Consider the following 21,369-nt stretch of genomic DNA (forward strand, 5'->3'; position numbering starts at 1 on the left):
CATAGAGGATGATGCGCCCGAGGTCCACTACCCCCACGATGACGCGCTCGTCATAAAGATAAAGATTAATGACTTTGAAGTTACGCGTGTCCTTGTCGACTCTGGCAGCTCAGCAGATATTATGTTCAAAGAAGCACTCGACAAACTTTAGCTCCAGGAGAGCGACCTCAAGCCTGCAATCACTCCCTTGGTAGGTTTCAGCGGAGAGGAAGTCAGGCCCTTGGGAAGAGTCACCGTACCTGTGGAGGTCGAAACCTGGCCTAGCATGGTAAGGCTCAACCATGATTTCTTGGTGGTCGCGACTCCCTCCCCATACAATGCCATAGTAGGTCATCCCACCACCCCCATCGTACGTGCAGTGGTCTCCACCTACTATCTGGCGATGAAGTTCCCTACGGACTTCGGAGTCGGGGTGGCGCGAGGCTATCAACTTGAGTCCCGCAAATGCTACGTCGCCGCCCTCAAAGGAAAAGCCAAGGTGGTAGACAACCTCGAGCTGGAGCGACGTGCAGAGCAGTGTGAGGAGTGAGCTGCACCCACAGAAGAGACTGTCTCCGTCCCGACGTCGACAGAGGACCCAGCTCGGACACTTCAGATCAACGCTTCTATTGACGAGCCTCTGCGAACCCAACTGGTAAGTTTCTTACTTGAAAATTTAGATGTTTTTGCATGGTCCGCGGCAGAGATGCCAGGCATAGACCCTAGCATCATAACTCACAAGCTTAATATTGATCCTGTAGTTAGGCTCGTTAGATAGAAGAAACGTAACTTAGCCCCAGAGCGATGGAGAGCAATTGACGAGGAGGTCGGGAAGCTCCTCGCAGCCGACTTTATAAGAGAAGTCCATTACCCGAGCTGGGTGGCCAACCCCGTTATGGTAAAAAAGGCTAACGGTAAATGGCGCATGTGCATCGATTATACCGACCTGAATCGAGCTTGCCCAAAGGACTGCTTCCCACTCCCCAGGATCGACCGTCTGGTGGACGCGACCTCAGGGCATGAGTTGCTGAGTTTCTTAGATGCCTATTCGGGCTACAACCAGGTCAGGATGGACCCAGCTGATGAAGAAAAGACTGCCTTCTTAATAAGTGTGTCTTCGGTGTTACCTCGGGTAAATTCCTAGGGTACATCCATGAAATTGAACCCGATAGCAGTTCACGGCATTGAGGCTAACCCGGACAAAATTAAGGCTATCCTAGAAATGAGACCACCCCAGAAATTGAAGGAGGTTCAGAAATTGAACGACCGTATAACTGCTCTAAGCTGTTTCATGTCCAAATCGGCAGATCATTGCCTGCTTTTCTTTAAGGCAATAAAAAGCAAAGGCTTTGAATGGACCGAAGAGTGCTAGCTCGCGTTCGATGAGCTCAAAAGGTACCTTGCTAGCATCCCAGTCTTAACCCGACCCGAAGAGGGTGATGTTTTAGAGTTGTACCTCTCGACAGGTGACGAGGTGGTCAGCTCGGTACTAATAAGAGAAGTAGATCGGGTCCAATGACCCATCTACTATGTTAGTAAAGTGTTGCAGGGAGCAGAGATGAGGTATCCAGAGATAGAAAAGCTGGCCTACGCACTAGTCATTGCAGCCTGGAAGCTCTGTCCGTACTTCAAGCTCACACTGTCATCATCCTTACCAACAAACCTCTGAGGCAAGTCCTGCTCAAGCCTGAGGTCTCCAGTAGGTTGACAAAGTGGGCCATCGAGCTCAGCGAGTTCGATCTCCAATACATGTCGCAAACTGCTATCAAGGCCCAAGCCTTAGTAGATTTTGTCGCAAAATGCACCTTTAGCTCCGAAGTCCCCAGGCCGATCGAACATGAGGCCCCCAGCTTGGGCGAGCTTGAGGTTCCCAAGCCGGTTGAGCTCGAGCACCACGAAGTAGCAACCAACGTGGCATCTCTCCTAGTGAGACCAAGCGCGAACTGGGATGAGGAGCCCTAGATCCTTCACGTAGATGGCTCGTCAAACCAACAGGGCAGCGGAGCTGGGATCGTTTTGTACGGGCCAAGCGGTGTGAAACAGGAATATGCACTACGCTTCGAGTTTGCGACATCCAACAATGAAGCAGAGTACGAGGCGTTATTAGCCGAGTTGGCTCTAGCAAACGAAGTGAAAGCCAAACACATTGTCATCTGTAGTGATTCTCAGCTCGTGGTCAACCAGGTTACGGGTGAGTACGAAGCTCGCGAGCCAACCATGATTGCTTACTTAGCCAAAGTAAGAGAGGCTCTGCTCAACTTCTAGTCACACTTCATCCAGCAGATCCCGAGATCAGAGAACGCTGAGGCTGATGCCCTATCCCGGTTAGCCAGCACCAGTGATAACACCATGAGAACCGTGCATAGAGAGAACTTACCTTGACCTAGCATTCTCGGGGGGGCAGAGGAGGTCGCTCCCGTCGTTCAAGCAGAGCCAAGCTGGATCGATCCGCTTGCGAGCTTCCTGCTACACGGAACCCTCCCTGCAAATCGTAATGCCACCAGAAGGGTAGAGCGTCAGGCAGCCAAATACGTCATGATAGACAAACGACTGTACCGAAGATCCTACACGCTCCCCTATCGGTGCTGCTTGCGACCCTCTGAGGTCGAGCTCGTCCTTCGCGATACTCATGAGGGCCTGTGCGGAAGACACTTGGGGGGCAGGGCACTCGCCCAGAAAGCACTGCGACAGAGGTATTACTGGCCAATGATGAAGGCAGACGCGACCGATCTCGTCAAAAAGTGCGACAAGTGTCAGAAGCATGCCAACATCCACCACCAGCCTGCCGCCGACCTAAAATATTTTACCAACCCATGGCCATTCACATAGTGGGGGATCGACATACCTGGCCCATTCCCACCAGCAATAGGGCAAAGAAGGTTCCTAGTGGTGGCAGTTGATTATTTTACTAAGTGGGTTGAGGCTGAACCCCTCACAACGATCACAGCTCAGAATGTACAGAACTTCTTCTGGAAGAGTATAGTATGCCGCTTTAGACTATCTCGAGTACTGATCTTCGATAATGGTAAACAGTTCGAGGACATCAAATTCCAGAACTGGTACAAGGACATGGGGATACAACAAAACTTTACCTCGGTAGCGCACTCTCAAGCAAACGGCCAAGCGGAAGTCACAAACAAAGCCATTCTCCATGGACTGAAGGCACGACTAGACCGAGCTAAAAGACTATGGGCGGACGAGCTACCTAGTGTTCTATGGGCTTACCGGACCACGGCGAAGACCGCTACGGGAGAGACTCGCTTCAACCTCACCAATGGCACCGAGGTAGTTATCCCAGCAGAAATCGAGGTTCCCACGCTACGTCTAGAAACGCACGACGACAAAGCAAACGAAGATGAGCTACGCACCAACCTCGACCTACTTGATGAGGTACGAGACCTGACATACATTAGGACCACGGCCTACCAGTAGAGAGTAGCTCGGTACTATAACGCCAGGGTCAAAAAGCGGAACTTCTGTGTTGGAGACCTAGTCCTTCGAAAAGTTATGGTACTTGAGCCCGGTGTTGGTAAGCTCGGGCCAAATTGGGAAGGACCCTACCGAGTAAAGCGGGTGCTTGGGGAAGGTACATATGAGCTCGAAACCCTAGAAGGGAAACAAGTACCTAGGGCATGGAATATTGTCAACTTAAGGCAATATTACCTATGAATTACCGAACTGAGTGGACTACAAGTCGCTCTCTGAGCCTAAGGGCCAAAATGCCGAGCTAACAAAAAGATCTCAGCACTATAAGACCCAGTTGCCTCTTCGGCATGGGCAAACTCCAGGAGGGGGTAGACCGTAGTCGCTCCCAGACCCTAAGGGCTAAAACGCCAAGCTAACTAAGGGCCTCGGCACTATATGTGACCTAACCGCCTCATCGGCGTAGGCTTAGTATGCTAAGGACGTAGGCAGCTCGGGTGTGAACCCTACGGTGCATAGCCCACCTCGGTATACAATAGGTTGGACCCACTAGGGACAACTATCAAGTAACCTAGGAGTAGACAGGTCGGGCATATGCCTTACTATGTCGCTCACCTCGGTGTACGTTATAAAAACCACCCCTACAAAGTACTGGGAGACAGTTCGGGGTGACGACAGTTGAGAAACCCTACTTCGGGCACTTAACTCTAATAGCTTGGGTAAAACAATCATTTCAGCAAAAGAATAAAGTGACAACACTTGGCAAAAAAACAAATTTCATTGATGAGAGTTCTATACAATGAGCTCGATAAAAAAAAAGGGGGAGAAGAAACTAAAGCTAAGCTCGCAGGCTCATAGTACAAGGATAACTATTTTGGGGGCTCGTCGTTTCTACTCGGGAGCTTCAACCAAGTTAGTGACATCTACCTCTTCGTCACCACCCTCCTCTTCGGAATCTGGATCCTTTGTAGCTTGTCGAGCTATGTCATTCGTGATCCGTGAAGTGGTGATGGCGCTTGTGTCGAGCTCGGGGTACGTGTGCCTTATCAACCACCTGCTAAGCTTGAAGCCCTTACGATAGGCCTCCCCCAGCACGGCATCGAACTTGTTTGACTTGACATAGTCCATAACGGCCTTGACCTTTGTCTCCTTTATGGCTTGGGTGAAGATCTCAGTTTTCTCCTCAATATCAGCCTTGAGGAACTCCACCTCGTGCTCCAGGGTTCCCTTATCCTCCTTGAGGCCTTTCACCTCGAGCTCTAAGGCCCCCTTGTCTGCCTTGAGGGCGTTCACCTCGCTCCTCAGCCCGTCCCTCTTGCGTGCCAACTCTTCTTTCTCGCCATCAATGCTTCGATGACGTTCTTTCTCGCAAGCTGCCCTCAGATCGGTATGGGCTGTGCGAGCCGAGTCCTTGGCAGCCAGAGCCCGCTTCAGGTGCCTCTTAGACTGAAGGGTCAAGGCGTGCACGACAGAGTTCACCTAACAAGAGGAGGTCCGTTAGCACTGAAGAGGTAAAAAAAAGAGAGAGAGAGAAAGAAAGGAGAAAATAAGTCTTTAGAACTTACCACCATGGAGTGGGTGGCAGCCCGGGCTCCGAGCTGACTAGGAGTGAGGTCAGCCCATTCGGAAACCTCTTCGGCATAGACAACCCCCTTGCTCTTCTGAAGGCTGCACTGTGGGATCAGAATACTCTGGGCTCCCTCTTGACTCCCCGAGCTAGAAATTGCCGTCTTGGCCGTGCAAATGGGCTTAGCGGAAGCTTCAGCTACTGCATCGGCGGCCTCGGTGGTGACCTCAAGCTCCACAACTACCTTTGGAACAGGCTCTACCGATGTCTCGGGCTCCCGAGGTGGTAAGATCTCCTCCAAATTGATGATCGGAGGTACATCAGGGAGCTCAGGCTCAAAGGTAGGGGCCTGCGGAAGTTTGGGCTCAGAGGTGGGGGCCTACAGGGACTCGACACGAGCTCTCTTGGCAGCCCACTTCTTCCTTCCCTTCATATGCCTGAAAAGCCTCTCCCCCTTGAGCTTCTCTTCCTCCATGGGTCTTGCCACAAAGCTCGGCGTTAGCAACTCAAAGGTACAAGCTACTAAGGTAAAATGTTTAACTCTAGGTAAGAAGACCTACCCGGGCTCAAGCCGGCCTGTATGAGCTTGCTCTCGGTGATATAATCCTTGTAATTAAACCCGAGCTCAGCCCATGACTGGAGTGTCTCCCTTGTCTTCTTGTCTAGTATGACGTCGGGGTCCTGAACAACCGCCCTCCAATGAGTGGGGAAGGGCCACCCCGCGGTGTTCCGGACTACAAAGTAGTACAGATTCCAAGCCAGGACTTTGCTGGGAAGCTTGTGCAGTAACTTGAAACCCGGGCGAGGGGACAGGTAGTAGGCCCGCCTGTGCTCGGGGAGAACGCTTTAAGCGCTCTTCTTTGTTGAGAGAATTGAGCAAAAAATGTCTAAGTCTAAAGGGAAGACGTACTCAAAGCAGAGGGAAATGGTCCCAACCACATTACGAATGGAGTTCAGGTGAAGCTGGTCTATTGTGACGTTGAAGTGATTTAGAACCTCTACAATAAGGGGGTGGAAAGGAAGACGAAGCCCGGTTATGAGCTGCTCCTGGAAGATCACAATCTCGTCAGGACCGTGCTCCCATGGGAAGTTACTCGCAGGCAGACTGTAGGTATACTCCCTTGGTAAGTTGTATTGCCGGATAAGGTGTCAGAATCTTTCCAGGGTCATGGTGGAAGGACCGAACCAATTCGGCATCCGACCTTGGTGAGAGGTGGATGCCAGATTACCCGAGGCCTCCCGCGCCTCGTGAGACTGGACTTCGGTAGGGTCACCCTGAGCCGAGGTACCCACCTCGGGCTCATCCAGTTGACTATCGAAGCTAGACATTGTGAAAGAAAGACACGAACTGGAAGAAATAAGAAAACTGAAAGAAAAGCTAAGGGGACTCACCAAGGAAAAGCAACCGAACTAGGGAGAATTGACCCGAGCTGGAGACCTTAGACGCGAGCTCTTGACGAATGCTGAGAACTTATGGCGAGGGAAAAATGACCAGGACCCCCACGATTTATAGCCACTATACTCGGGCATCAACGGTTAGGATTAAGATGATCTGATGGCTCTCAAGAAAACCGGCTACGTGAACCCCGAAGCGAAATCAGTTTAGCGCATTTTTTTACGTCTGTGGAGTCCATAGATCGCGTTACGTCCGCACGTGAACAGCACGCGACTCGGGTTGCTCTTGATTGAGCCGAGCAGTGAACTGGTCCGACCAATGAGCTGCCTGACAAGAAGGCCTGAGCTCCAAGCCAAATCCACTCGGCACACCGCAGACTCCCTGCGCTGGGTCAGAACCCCCAACACGGGGAGTGGGGGCAATTGATGGAGGGTGATTTGGCCCGACCTCGTAGCACAGGGACATGTGGACATGACTTGGCAAAAGTGACAACTCAGTGTGACAGCTTGGCCATAACTCGGCGTAACGAACTCGCTGGAGCCCAGCCGGACAACTCGGTGGATGTGGCAACTCACCGAGAAGTAACATCCAGCTTACCCCGAATTCTCTCTAAGGATGGAGCACCCCGAGCTCCCTCCAAGCAAGGAGTCCCGAGCTCCTCCCAATGAACCCCGAGCTCTTCCTTCCTAAGAAGGGAACACCCAGACCTGCGGCTAGGTATCCCGAAGTGGAAACACTTTGGGTCAGCACCATTAACACTTTTGTTTATACTTGCCTAAGGCCCGCTTCAAGCGTAAGCACCTCGACGCACCCCCAGAACCTCGGTGTACGGTAGCTCGGTGCAAAGTAGTTCGGCAACCTGTAGGAAAGATCTGCCTAACAACAGTACCTGCCAAATCTGGAGGCTGCACCCACGTCCCTCGTCAGGCGGCGTCGTGCTTGCCATTTCTAAAAGATGTGGCATGCTTGACAGGTCCGTACCCTGCAACGGTTGCCTGCACCCGCCACCTCAGCTCTGGCAGTAACGGCTACGACAGAGGCGGTTACGCTTGATTTGATAGAACTCCAATATAAAAGGACCCCGATCCCCAAGGACCAAAGGTATTGAACTTGCGCCATCTGCACTCTTAGCTCTCTCTTTGCATTTTCTACAATTCTCTCAGAGTTCTAACTTAACCATCAGAGTGTTCCCGCCGGGTGAGCTCCCCGGGAATTCTTCACCTCCCTCTTCTTCTCAGGTATCGTCCGTCGCCAGCTATAAGCCAGGTCTCCGCCCGGTAGGAGTGTCCGGATCGCACAACATCAGAAGTGATTGATTAAAGAGATTTAAGGTACATACATACCAATTATAGTTCCTTTGTCTAATACTGTTAGAGACAATGATAAAAGAATTATATAGGAACTTTAAGTTTATTTTTTGATGAAGTGCATTTCGGCAGTTCCCGATTGGCAGGTGACTTGGATGCCTGGTTGAATAATCCCTACCTGAAATGTGACTTAGATGCCTGACTGAATGGTTCCTACCTGGAAGGTGGCTTGGACGCCTAGTTGAATGGTGACGAGCTGGAGAGGTGGCTCTGACGCCAAACTGAATGGTGATGACTTGGAGAGGTGGCTCTAATGTCTAGCTGAGTGGTAACAAGCTGGAAAGGTGGTTCTGATGTCTATCTGAGTGGTGACGAGCTGAAGATGTGGCTCTGATGCGACTTGCAAGGACATAGTGTCAGAGTGCCTTGGTTGCTTTACTTGGGGTGGGCACTCCGATGCTTAAGTTAGCGAATCAGAGATTTTAAGATAGCTAAATGTGAGAGAGCTAGAGATTTTCGAGAACTAAATTGAGCCTCTCCCCCCTAGGGTTGGAGGTAAGGCCTTTATATAGGCATTGTTTGGCATGAGCATCACGCAACACGTCCGGGATTTCTGTGAGGATGTGCCTAACTGCCCCAAAGTCCTCGAAGGTAGTCATGCACGTAGACCAATCTTTGCGCCTTACTTGGTTTCTCCCAAAACTTTCGGTGTGAGAGCTTACTTCCGAGAGACCTGGGAGTGATGGGATGCATGCAAAAATCGATGGTGAGCACGTCTCGTAGGTCGCTAGGTCGGCACTAGAGGCAGGTCGCCAAGTTGGCAGTGGAGGTAGGTCGCCAAGTTGGCAATGGAGGTAGGTCGCCAAGTTGGCAACAGGGGCAGGTCGCTAGGTTGGCACTAGAGGTAGGTCGCCAGGTCGGCAACATGGGCAAGTCGCTAGGTCGGTGCTAGAGGTAGGTCGCCAAGTTACCAACAGGGGCAGGTCGACAGGTCGGCGACAATGCCAGGTCGCTAGCTGGGACTCCATCATTTTGGCTAAGGCAAGTTGTCGCCTAGGTGGTTCTAGGTGTCACCCAATTGTTCTAAGATGCCTTGTGTCATGATGTTAGTGGAGAGCCAAATCTACCCTCATCATTTTCTATAAAATTTTTCCGGCTTCATCTGCATTGAATGATGATGTGGCCAAACCAATATAGATGAGAAGGATGCTCTTTATTAACTTGTTAATTTTAGATCATGTTTTTTCAGCATATTAGACCCAACTTCATATTCAGACTTCAGACTTTAGTGTTAATTTGCATGTTTAGTGAGAGAGAGAGATAAGTAGAACCAGAATATCATTCCAAATTGCTGTCCGGGTGATCCCCTGAACTCTGTGTTTATTTGGTGTTGAAGAACCCAAACCACGATGCCAATAAAGATGAAGGCTACAAACCGTCAACTACAGATCTCAAGTCAAAGGCTTGAAAAAAATCCAAGTATTCTTCCTATGATCATCTTTGATTGGCATCACCATAGCATTTCTTGATTCAGTGTAAGGCAATGGAAAATCCACATACAATGATCAATTTGCTTTGATTTTTACATCTCCCACCACAACATCAAATTCTTGTTCATTCCAAAGGAATCCACTCACTCGTCAGCCAAGAAACATGAAATTTCTCCACCACATTATTTTTAAAAGGAAGAAATAACGAAAATATTCTAATGGAGATCCAATGAACTAAGTTGTTCGTTTTAGAATTTAGTGGGCGATGGGTACTCTGGATATTTTGTTTTTTCTGTGTTCATCAGCCACTTCTGGTTAGGGAACCAGTAACGTGTGGTTTTGGAATAAAAAACCACCCCCACGCTCAGTGAAAAAACAAGTGCCCTAATTAAGCAAAAATGGAAAAAAAAATGAAGGTGAAATAACTGATAAGAGGTTCATTGGATGTTGAGAGTAAGAAGACTTTTTCTTGGACATTGAGAGCAAGAAAGGTTCTCATCTCAACAAACAGAAATCTTATATATGAAAGAAGTTTGGGCCCTTAAAGGGCACTTTAGTAAAAAAAAAATTGTTTAACAAGCTGAGTCACTATCAAGGGCAGTTTGGTCATAAAACTTATATTTAGGTTGGCGTGAACAATTTGGATAAATACTCTAAACGATAATGAGTTTTGGAAAATAAAAATTGATTGAGATGGTGAGTTTTGGATGTTTTGAATAGTTATGATAAATTTAAAAGAATTCGTGAAAAGTGATGATGAATTTTGGACAAAATACTTTTAATAATCATGCATTTCCGATATGGTCAAAGATGTTGAAACGAAGTGATTGGGTAAGGTTGGATGGTCAAAGATGTTGAATTTTGAACAAACTGGAGGCATAGCATTAAGAAATAAGCATAGAGGCTGCCAGAGTGCCAGCCAGGAGTAGAGGCGAGGGCTGTTGAATTTTGAACCCTGAGGTTGACGTTTAGTCTCGTATAAATAACGACAAGGTGCAGGAGGGAGGGGCCTTCCTGTGTTATTGGAGCTCAGATTCGCTGGGGCCTTCCTGTGTTATTGGAGCTCACATTCGCTTTTTTTATTCTTCTTCTTCTTCTTCTTCTAAACTTCAAATTAAACGAGAGTGGTCTCGTCCCGTGCAGCGAAAGATCGAGTTGTTGAGGGAGAGCCTTTGGTTTGTTTCCTTCACCTCGCCTCCTCCGATCATTCTTCCATTCATTCTCTATTTATATTTCTCCCCCTTCGCCATACATAAAAAGTCTTAGCTTTTTTTCTTCCCCTTGAAAACTTCAACCGACCCGCCCTAACCCTAGTCTCTCAATGGCTCTTTCCGATAACAACCGTCAGTCCCTGATCCCAAGCTTCCTTTACTCGACTTCTTCTTCTTCGTCGCTCAAGAAAACCTTGGATTTGCTCAACAGGAGCCCTAGCTTGCCTTTGCCTTCAACAGATGGCGTCTCAGCGAAGAGGAGTTTCGTGATTCCGGCTCCCAGCGAGCCCGGCAAGGTCGAGATGTACTCTCCCACTTTCTATGCTGCCTGTACAGCTGGCGGAATTTTGAGTTGTGGCCCCACTCACACGTCTGTCACTCCCCTTGATCTCGTCAAATGTAATATGCAGGTATAATTTCCATTTTCCATCTGTCCACCGGTTTTTTTCCTCCGATTTGGCTCGTGCTTCATGCCTTTCTTTGACCTTTTGAGTTTGTGCAGAATCCAATCCGTCATTCCAGAGGATTTTTTTCTTCTTTTGATATTTTCTGCTTATTCATGGTCGTTGGATATTGTATCATGGCTTTTCGTTTACGTAATTAGGATTATGCTTGCATCTGATTGAGTCTTGTTTTATTGATCGGTCAGTGCATCGTATTTCTGGAATTATTTTATTGAATTTCATTCTATTGGATTACATGATATCTCGAATTGTCATGTCTTTTTACTGAATGTTATAAAATTTTCAATGGAATCTCATGTATTTTTTTAGAGTCGTTGATATTTCAAATTTTGTCCAGTCGGAGTTTTTCATTTTTTGCCTCAATGGTGCCATATGAATAGGTTACGTTTTAGACGGTGTTAACTTTCACTTGATTTGTTTTCTGTTTATTACTGAGCGAAAGGATCAGTGAATTTGGATTTTCTTCCTTCTGTTTCGGTGATTTCTCATGGATTATGTTATTCAATTCGAAATTTTTCTCCCATTTCCAGTTTGGTAGTTGAAAGCTGAATTCCACTGTTTGATTGATTTCCCCTTGTTTAACCGCATATCCTATTTCATGATTATCTTATAGCATTTCTTTTTTTCCACTTTCTCTTTGGTCTGCTGGAGCATATGATTCTAAAAAAGGAATTCGTACAATTTTCAGATTGATCCTGCTAAATACAAGAGCATCACATCCGGTTTTGGGGTCTAGCTTAGGGAGCAGGGAGTTAGAGGTTTCTACAGGGGTTGGGTGCCAACCCTGCTTGGCTATAGTGCTCAGGGTGCCTGCAAGCTTGGATTCTACGAGTTCTTTAAGAAGTACTACTCAGACATTGCTGGGCCTGAGTATGCAGCTAAATACAAGACCCTGATCTACCTTGCTGGCTCTGCATCTGCTGAAGTTATTGCTGACGTTGCACTTTGCCCCATGGAAGCAGTGAAGGTCCGGGTGCAAACTCAGCCTGGGTTTGCCAGAGGATTGGCTGATGGCCTTCCCAGATTTGTGAAATCTGAAGGTGCTCTAGGGTATGTTCTTCCTTGTTTCTTTCATCCCCCCTTGCCCCCTCTCATCTATGAATTGGAATTTCACACTACGGATTTAATGTTTTCTTATTCCATAAAATCTTCTTCACAGTCTGTACAAGGGGCTTGTTCCGCTTTGGGGGCGTCAAATTCCATGTAAGATGTAAATTTTCCATTATTTCTTGTTCAATCTACTACTTTGGTGAATGGTAAAACATACCCATATGCCTACACGTTCCTTACAAGTTTGAAATTTGAACTGATTGAACATCTAAGTATGCTCTGTCTCTGGTAGAACATCTGAACTTGTCTGCTTGCGTTTTCTTAATTTAATAATCACATTATCTAGTACTTAAGCCTTTTTCTTTCTTGGTTACGTCTTTCTCTCCTGCGTTTTTTCTTTTTTTTTTTTTTTTTTATTGCAAATGGTATGCTTGTACCACTGGTTCCTAACTTTCTATTATTCTTGGTTCATGTTCCATTTACCACATCAACATGGATAATTAGTTCTTTGTAGTTTGCATGTTTGACATTGAAGAAGTCTTTTCTTTCTGAGCATATAGCATTTTCTGTTCATTTTCCACCCCCCATTATACTCTAGGCTCTGCTAATTGTGCATATAAAGGGTTTGGAATCCCTAGAAAGTCGCAAGGCTCTAAGTTGATGGAGTCTGCAACTTCAGGATGATAGGGTGTGCTTCACATGACAATAGGGGTTTCCACAGAGGGTGATCTTTCCTAGGGATGAAATAATCTCCTTTTATTCCCATAGGGTTAACTTTGTGGGTCTAGGGATTAAGGAAATCATAAAATAGTCAAGAACACTGTACAAATGCAAGAAATAGAAAATAGCAGACAAATCAGATTAGACCTCAAGAGAGTATAAAAATGTTAGATCTTATTTGAAAGAAAGAGAAGAGGAAAATAAAAATAACTTTGAGCACCAATCCTACATTGCAGTTGGAAATTATTCTTCATTCAATTTGTCCTATTGTTATTTGTGGCCTCACATACCTATTTATAGGAAAGAAAGGTTGGCCAAGCCTTGACGTTGAAGAAAAAGAAGGAATATTATTGATCATTTCTGATGAGGGCAGATTTGGCCCTCTAGTGAAGTTGCGACACGTGGCACCTCGTGACAACTAGGCAAGCCCCCAGGCAACAACTTACCAAGTTGGTCCCCCCCCGGGCACCGGTCTGGCTGGCCTGGCGCGACCTGGCGTGGCCTGCGCGCGACCTGCACGCGACCTGGCACGGCCTGCGTGCGACCTGCGCGGCCTGGCGCGGCCTGGCGCGGCCTGCGCGAACTACGCGCGACTCGCACGCCGCCTGCGCGCGGCTTGCGCGGGACCTACGCGACCTGGCCGGATGAGCCTGCCACATGCGCCGACCTGGTAATCTGGCCCGGACGCAGGCGCCGACCTGGCGATCTGGCCCGGACATAGGCGCCGACCTGACAACAAGACCCGGACACAGGCGCCGACCTGATGACCTGACCCGGACACAGGCGCCGACCTGGCAACCTGGCCGGACGTCGACCCGCCGACTGACACAGGCGCCGACCTGACAACATGACCCGGACACAGGCGCCGACCTGATGACCTGACCCTGACACTGGCGCCGACTTGGCAACCTGGCCCGGACACCGACCCGCCGACTGACACAGGCGCCGACCTGGCAACCTGGCCCGGACACCGACCCGCCGACAGACACAGGCGCCGGCCTGGCAACCTGGCTCGGACACCGACCCGTCGACTGACAGGCGCCGACCTGACAACCTCGAGGAGTTCATCACCGTACCCCGGTTCTAACGGGATATGACGTCTTACCATTTGAAGGCTTTTTACCCACCTAACCCGCGAGGGCACCACTATATAAGGACTCCGACCCCCAAAGCCAAGGAGGGGAAAAAAAGAGTATGGTAACCCCCGCTCTCTAGCTCTCTCATTTCTCTCCAAGCCCTATGTAATCAGAATGCTAACTTAGGCATCGGAGAGTCCCCGCCGGGAAAATACCCCCGGGTCCTCTGATTTAGTTCCCGTAGGTCCCTCAGCTCCCGCCATCTACAAAGGAGAGAAAATCACCTCACACAAGGGGTAGTCGGGTAGCGCTGCACCAGGGAGCTCCGCCATCCTCTGAGTTGCAGACCGCCTAGGAGCAAGTCAAGTGACGAGTTCGCCATCAGGGAACACTACCAGGTAGTTCGCCACCAGGCAGTTCACCACCAGGTAGCACTGCCGGGCAGTTCGCCACCAGGCAGTTCGCCATCAGGCAGTTCGTCACCAGGCAGTTCGCCATTAGGCAATTCGCCACCAGGGAGCACTGCCGGGCAGTTCGCTACCAGGCAGTTCGCCATCAGGCAGTTCGTCACCAGGCAGTTCGCCACCAAGTAGTTCGCCATCAGGCAGTTCGCCACTAGGCAGTTCGCCACCGGGCAATTCGCCACCAGGAAGCATCACCAGGCAGTTCGCCACCAGGCAATTCTCCCCTGGGAAGTTCGCCACCAAGTAGCTCATCACCAAGGCACGTCACCACCAGGTCAAACACGAGGTACTTAGCCAAAAAATTTTACACATCCCAGAAAATGGTACGTGACCAAAAACGGTTTCATTCAAATGGATCCCAGTCACCTCACTACTATAACTGATCAAGCCACTTTTAAGGACTTTTAACTAGCTAAACTAGATCCATCTGACTCCTAAAGGAGAAAATGGGAATAACGGAGAACTAAGAAATGAACTCAAAAGCTAAAATAAGCATATGGTACTGGCAGTGGATAGTGTTAAAAGGCAATTTAAGAGTATGTGCCTATGTGGCGGTATCCTGATGTCTCTTGTAAATTTGCAATTGGTGGATCCATGTAGAATGTAGGTTGCTGTATTCTGAGCAGGTTGTACATAGCTTTTGTTGTACATTATGTTTGCCTTATTACATGTGTTTTGCAGCTAATTCCAAGTTTCTAACTTGGCTCCTATGCACAAGTGTGGATGTGCTTCTGAAATGCTGTGGCTGGACCAAAAGTCCCCTGAGATGCCTCCTTATTCAGTCACCATCCTTTTGTACCAAGTTTTTTGCTGAAGCTTCAGCAGCAGATCTCATGCTCCCTGTTTACGTTTTAACATGATAGATAATTGCATTCCTCAATATTTTGTGTTACTAAGCACTTTATAAGTTTGATGTTTTCCTCTAGTTTAATTTATTCTTGTTTGTTCTTTTCCTCTATTTTATTGTTGCACTTGTTTCATCTTGGAAATTCTCCTTAATTTAGGATTGTTCCTGTGTATTGCAAACCAGCCTTTCTGTTCGAGTCTTCTCTAGCTTATTTTGAATGGAGTTGCATTTAAATGAAATTGTTGTTATTGTGGTGGATTTGAAATTCATGGAAAAATATCATAATTGGTGACTATTGATAATGCTCAAATCAATGGTCACAACATTGAGATTGTAGATATAGCTTCCAAAGAAATACTGACTGATGGAAATCCTTAATTCATTATGGTCTCGTGTTCTGCATAGATTCCATTTTCCTTCATGGCTCTTAGTTTTTTAAGGTTGCTGATACTAAGGATGGTGTTTGTTTTGTAGATACCATGATGAAATTTACATCTTTTGAGACCATCGTGGAGCTGATGTACAAGCATGCTATTCCTACTCCGAAGGACCAGTGTAACAACACTCTTCAGCTGGGTGTCAGCTTTGCTGGTGGATATGTTGCTGGTGTTTTCTGTGCTATCGTTTCTCATCCTGCTGACAATCTTGTGTCTTTCCTTAATAATGCCAAGGGGGCTACTGTTGGTGATGTAAGTATGAATTTGTACATTTTTCACTCCCCTGTTTTCCCTGATTCTCATCCTCTATTTTTGTGCCTTGCAGGCTGTGAAGAAGCTAGGGGTGTGGGGCCTTTTCACACGTGGTCTTCCATTGCGTATTGTCATGATTGGTACCCTCACAGGTGCTCAATGGGGAATCTATGATGCGTTTAAAGTTTTTGTTGGGCTGTAAGTTTCTTCCTTCAAATTGTTGGATTGTTTATTCTGTTGTTTTCAATATTGTCTTATCTTGGCCATCCTGTAACATCTAATTTTTGTTGATGGATATTGGAGACCCTGAAACTTCTATTTTGGTGAAGGAAAAATCTATGTTGTCCGAAAGACATGATACTGGAAGAACTTTGACCAATGAAAATCCCCCATGAATTTTGATAAATACAACTTGATTTCTTCCAACTTATGATACTGGTTGATTGGTTACAAGTTTTTCTGATATCATTGTTGACCCTTTGGAGAAATCTCTCTTTTTCCCTGTTTTTGTTCACTGTAGTTGATTGACAATTGGATTTGTTTCCATGGCAGGCCTACCACTGGTGGTGTTGCCCCTGCTGCAGCCCCTACTGCTACTGAGCTGGCAAAGATGTAAAACGTTGGCTGATGATCAATGGACGTGTCTCTTAGACAAGAAAATGAGGTAGTTCTTAGACAGATTAATAACCGTAGGTTGCTGACCCTGCCTTGATGGTTAATGCTGGTGGTGTGAGTGTATTCTTTTTAATTTAGAACAGATTATTTATCCTCGTATGATATTTTTGGGAGGTTGGTTTTGATTTCATCCTTCAATTACTGGAAACTTGTAAGAAGTTATATCATGTAAAAGCTTCATTTTAGGAGAAGATTTAGAAGATGATGGGTCCTGAAAAGAAGAGGACGGAGAATAATGGAAGATGGGCAGAGAAAGAATTTGTCTGTTCTTTTGTACTTCATTTTGAAAACATTTGGATGTATGCAGATATTATTGGTTTGGAGCATTTGCCTCTAATCTTCTTATCAGTTATTTCTTTTCTATAATTTTCTTTTTGACTTGTTGGAGGTATACAGGGGATTTCCCTTGGTCGGAAATGGGTATTACTAAAAGGGATTGCATTTCTGATATATATTTGGGGTATACTGTATACATGGTCCACATGAGTAGCTATGGATAGGGAGGTCTATGGACAGCAGAGGGCTGTCAAACGTGGGCATCTGGTTGTGTTTGCCGCCTTATCAAATCACAGATCTACTGTTGATCGTGTCTCCCTATTTCGCGGTGTGGCTTTTTCAGGATTCCTTGCCTACTTATTTGCTCCACGGCTGCAGCCACTAGTGAGATATTATGGCTGATGCAACTCCACTGTGATAACAAAGTAGCCTTTCACATTGTTGCTAACCCCGTTTACTATGAGTGCATCAAGCATATTGAGCTTGATTGCCACTTCATCTGTTAGCACATTCAATCCCAAACCATTTTTTGGGGTATACGGTTTGACCCGACTAATATCAGTATCAGGTATCGTATCGATCCTCTCGTCAAGAAAGGATTTAAGTATTGGTATCAGGTAAGATTCAAAGTATTGTTATGTATCGGCCCATATCGATTGATATGTATTGTTCTGGGACCCTTCCGATATGCCCCTACAGTGGGTGCATCGAGGGTCTGACCGGTTTAGGGGATGGAGGGGTTTTAGATCGGCTTCCCTGAACCAGTTTTCAAAAAAAAAATAAATAAAGTAAAAGGCAAAAAACAAGTATTGAAATGCCCGATACGTCGGTAGGGGTGTATCAGGTGTATCGATATTTTGATCATTATTATCAGGTATCGTATCGGATAACTCGAATACAGATACAAATATACTTTGGAAATGCATGTATTATAATTAATATAACGGAATGCATAGATATCATACAATTTTATTGATATGCATTAACCAAGATTGCAAGAAAAATATTATACAGATTTTTTCAAATTAATAAATGCACAATCCCATTATTATCTTATTTTATATTAAAGTCCAAGGCACAAAACATACACAACTATTATACTTCAATTATTATATCATTTTTTTATTTTACTACTTATAATTTTTAACATTAACATAAATGTTAACTAAAAATTAGTTCTCAAAATTTTTGTAAACAATATTTCATTTTTTGTAAATAATAAATATGTTATTATAAAATGCAAATCAAAATTAATTGATAATTTATAAAATATATAATCCTAACTTAAAATATATCAAATCAATTTAAATTTCAAAGATATATATTATATGAAAATTCACAAATTTTAATTACTATAATAATTATTTCATTATTAATATTTTTATTAATTTCTAAAATAAAAAATATATATTTTTAAAATAAATATAGATTATTAATATTTTTTATTAATTTATAAAATAAAAAATATTTTTTAATATAAATATAGATTAGTGGATTTGATAGATTCAATTTATATTACATTTTTAAACATTTTATAAATAATATTTTTATTTTTGTAAATAATAAATACATGGTTATTTAATGCAAAATAAAATATTATTTAAATAATTTATAAAAAAAGAATTGAGATATATATGATGTGCAAATTAGTAAATTTTAAGTTTTAAAATAATTATTATATTATTAATATTTTAAAATTTCTTTAAATTAAAAATCAACTTTTTGATATAAATGTGGATTTGGTAGATTATTTATTCTATTGGTTTATAAAATATTAATTTTAAATATTATTCTTTTTAATTTTTAATTGGAGTTGTTGAAGATAAGTGTATGTTGGTTGTTGGGATTTTATCTATTAAGTAATAAAACTTAATGTATTCTATTTATTAACTTGGAATAAATGTTGGCTCAGTAGTTAAAGATGCATTGTTATTGAGCACTAGGTGGGTTGTGGTCTTGGGTTCAAGTTACGCTAGTTGCGTTTTTTAATAGCGAAGTTGTCAAGCGGAGGTTCGATACAGTCTCATATCGATGCGTATCGGATTGTATCGGCCGATACTACATAATACAGATAGATATGGTGGCATATCGGATTGATACGCCCCATATCGGGCATACCGTATTAATATTTTAATCCTTGTCGTCAACCTAACCGACCCTCATCTTTATGACCCAATGGGTACCCTTGACCCAACCCCAATCTGACCCTCTTCTTTTGACCCTAATGGGTCACTTGACCCATGTTGACCCACTACTGGAATGGGTGGGTCAAAAGGGTTAGGGTCAACATTGTCAGCCCTACTAAAAAAGATTGTTGCAACTTTCGATATAGTGGTAGTGTTCCTACTATGGGAGACTCGGGGTTAGATCATGGATGGGACTTGCAAAGTGCCTTTGTGTCGAGGAGGCAAAGTTATTGCTAGAATTTTTTGGTGAACAAAATTAAACCATACTTAGCTGATATAATATCCCCCTTTCAAAGTGCCTTTGTGCGGGGGTGGCAAATTACTGATAATGTCCTAATTGCTCATGAAAATTTCCTTTCAATGAAGAAAAAGAAAGGCAAGTCTATAGTATGCCCTGTAAGATTGATATGGAGAAGGCCTATGATAGACTCGATTGGAATTTTATTGAGAATACTCTCATAAGGTATGGTTTCCACCCTAATGGATTGGTTGGGTGATGGAATGTGTTAGAGCAGTAACTTATCAAATATTGATTAATGGTCTTTTATCTAGAGAATTTTCTCCTTCTAGGGGTATAAGACAAGGTTACCCTTTGTCCCCTTACTTATTTGTTCTATGTGCTAAGGCTTTAACCAAGAATCTCTAGAGACTTATGCCCACTTAAGGAAGTTTGGTTGGCTGTAAAGCCTCAAGATACGACCCTACCATTCCGATTCTGCACTTTGTTGATGACTGTCTAATCTTTGCCAAAGCTAATATTCAAGCTTGTTGGGTAATTAGAGATGTTTTGGATAATTTTGCTAAGGCATCTGGCCGTGCTCTTAATTTTTCCAAATAAAGTATTATTGTGTCTAAAAATATTTATCCTAAAATTCAGAGGGTTCTTTCCAAAAAATTTGAAGATTCCCTTAGGTACCAGGGGTGAGCTGTACTTAGGGGCCCCTATTTTTGCTACTAAAATTTGCAAGAAAACGTTTAACTTCCTAAATGAGAAAATTGAGAGGAAACTAGCCGATTGGAAAAGAAATACTTTGTCGTTAGCAGGAAAAATCACTCTCCTTAATTCGTCTGCTAACATGGTTCCTCAATACATCATGAGGTCTTTTAAAATCCCTAAGAATGCCCTTGACGAAATGGGGAGGAAGCAAATGAATTTTCTATGGTCTAAGCAAAATGACAAAAAGCCTATTCACCTTGTCAATTGGGACAGAGTTTGTAAGAGGTTTAGGTATTAAAAATTGGCAGTGGTTTAATCAAGCAAATTTGGCTAAAGTGGGATGAAGAATTCTAAATGAAAAGGATAATCTTAGGGTTCAAGTGGTGAGTTAAAATTACTTAAGGAATAAAAATTTTTTGGACATGGCCAGCCAGAAAGGGTACTCTTGGGCTCGGAAAGGCATTATTTCCTCTAGGGAGTTAATTAAGAGAGGGACGAGAGTTATTATTGGTAATGGCAACTCTACTACGTTTTGGCTGTATAATTGGGTGGGCAGTAAGGCCTTTATTAGTTCAGTTAATGAAAACTTAGTCTCAAATATTGATCTAAAAGTGAGTAAGGTGATTGACAAAGAACAACTCACTTGGAATGCGCCAAAAATTAGAAACCTTGTTCCCTCATCAGTATGGAACAAGATCAAGCCCATCTTTATCCCGTCGGGTGATGTGGAAGATAAATGAATCTGGAGGCCCAATCCGAGTAGGGGATTCTCCATTTAATCTATATATAATGAGGCATGTTTAATTCATGGTCATGACCTAAGATCTATGGATGGAACAAATAAAATATAGGGCATGGAAACCCCTCCAAAATACAAGTATTTCCTTTATCTGCTTCTCAATAACAAACTTTCCACTAAGAAATTGCTAATAACAAGAGGGATGGATATTGATGGATCCTGTGAGATTTGTAGGTATGAAGAAGAAATTGACCATATCTTTATAAACCGCTTGGTTGCCAAACAAGTTTGGTTGGGTACTAGAGACTCGGTTAAGGTTCCTAGCGACTTGAATGTTTCTGTCCGCGATTGGTGGAACATTGTTTCTAGTAATGAAGGTGGGGGTTTAATTAGTTGCCCTTATAGAAAGGAAAAATTTATGTTGCTTGTTTGGCAACTTTGGAAAAACTGTAATGATAGGGTTTTTAATAAAAGAAATGTCGTTCCTCCCATTATTATTGAGAGAGCGCGAAACTCGTGGGCTGAGATCCAAGTTAGTGAGGAAAGGGATGTGATTGATCGGAGGAGAAGAGAAATTATTCCTATTAGATGGTTAAGTCCTGAATTAAAGGTCATTAAAATCAACTTTGATGCCTCTTGTATTAATGGTAGTTGTTCGATAGTTTGTATAACTAGAGACCATATGGGTTGAACTCATTATCATTGAGGGTGATTCTAAGCTGATGATGGATTGTGTGAAGAGTGCTACCAACCCCCCTCTGGAGAGTGAAGTCGATTATTGAAGGCTGCAAGGTGATGTTGGAGAGGCTTGGTGGAATGGTGGATTACCGCATTGCTATTTGCTGTGTTAATATTTGGGGACGTGCTACCCCT

General features: G+C 44.5%; 1 pseudogene across 1 annotated transcript; it reads left to right on the forward strand.

Annotated features, from left to right (window-relative positions):
• Positions 1 to 10,337: 10,337 nt before the first annotated feature.
• LOC104593259 (mitochondrial phosphate carrier protein 3, mitochondrial-like) lies at positions 10,338 to 16,433 on the forward strand (annotated as a pseudogene). Its single transcript, XR_016083486.1, has 6 exons — positions 10,338 to 10,783; positions 11,526 to 11,887; positions 11,997 to 12,040; positions 15,469 to 15,683; positions 15,757 to 15,881; positions 16,236 to 16,433. The product of XR_016083486.1 is annotated as a mitochondrial phosphate carrier protein 3, mitochondrial-like (transcript).
• The last annotated feature ends 4,936 nt before the right edge of the window (positions 16,434 to 21,369 follow it).

Source organism: Nelumbo nucifera, chromosome 3, assembly GCF_055504915.1.
Source record: "Nelumbo nucifera cultivar China Antique chromosome 3, China Antique-T2T, whole genome shotgun sequence".
Classification (NCBI taxonomy): Eukaryota; Viridiplantae; Streptophyta; class Magnoliopsida; order Proteales; family Nelumbonaceae; genus Nelumbo; species Nelumbo nucifera.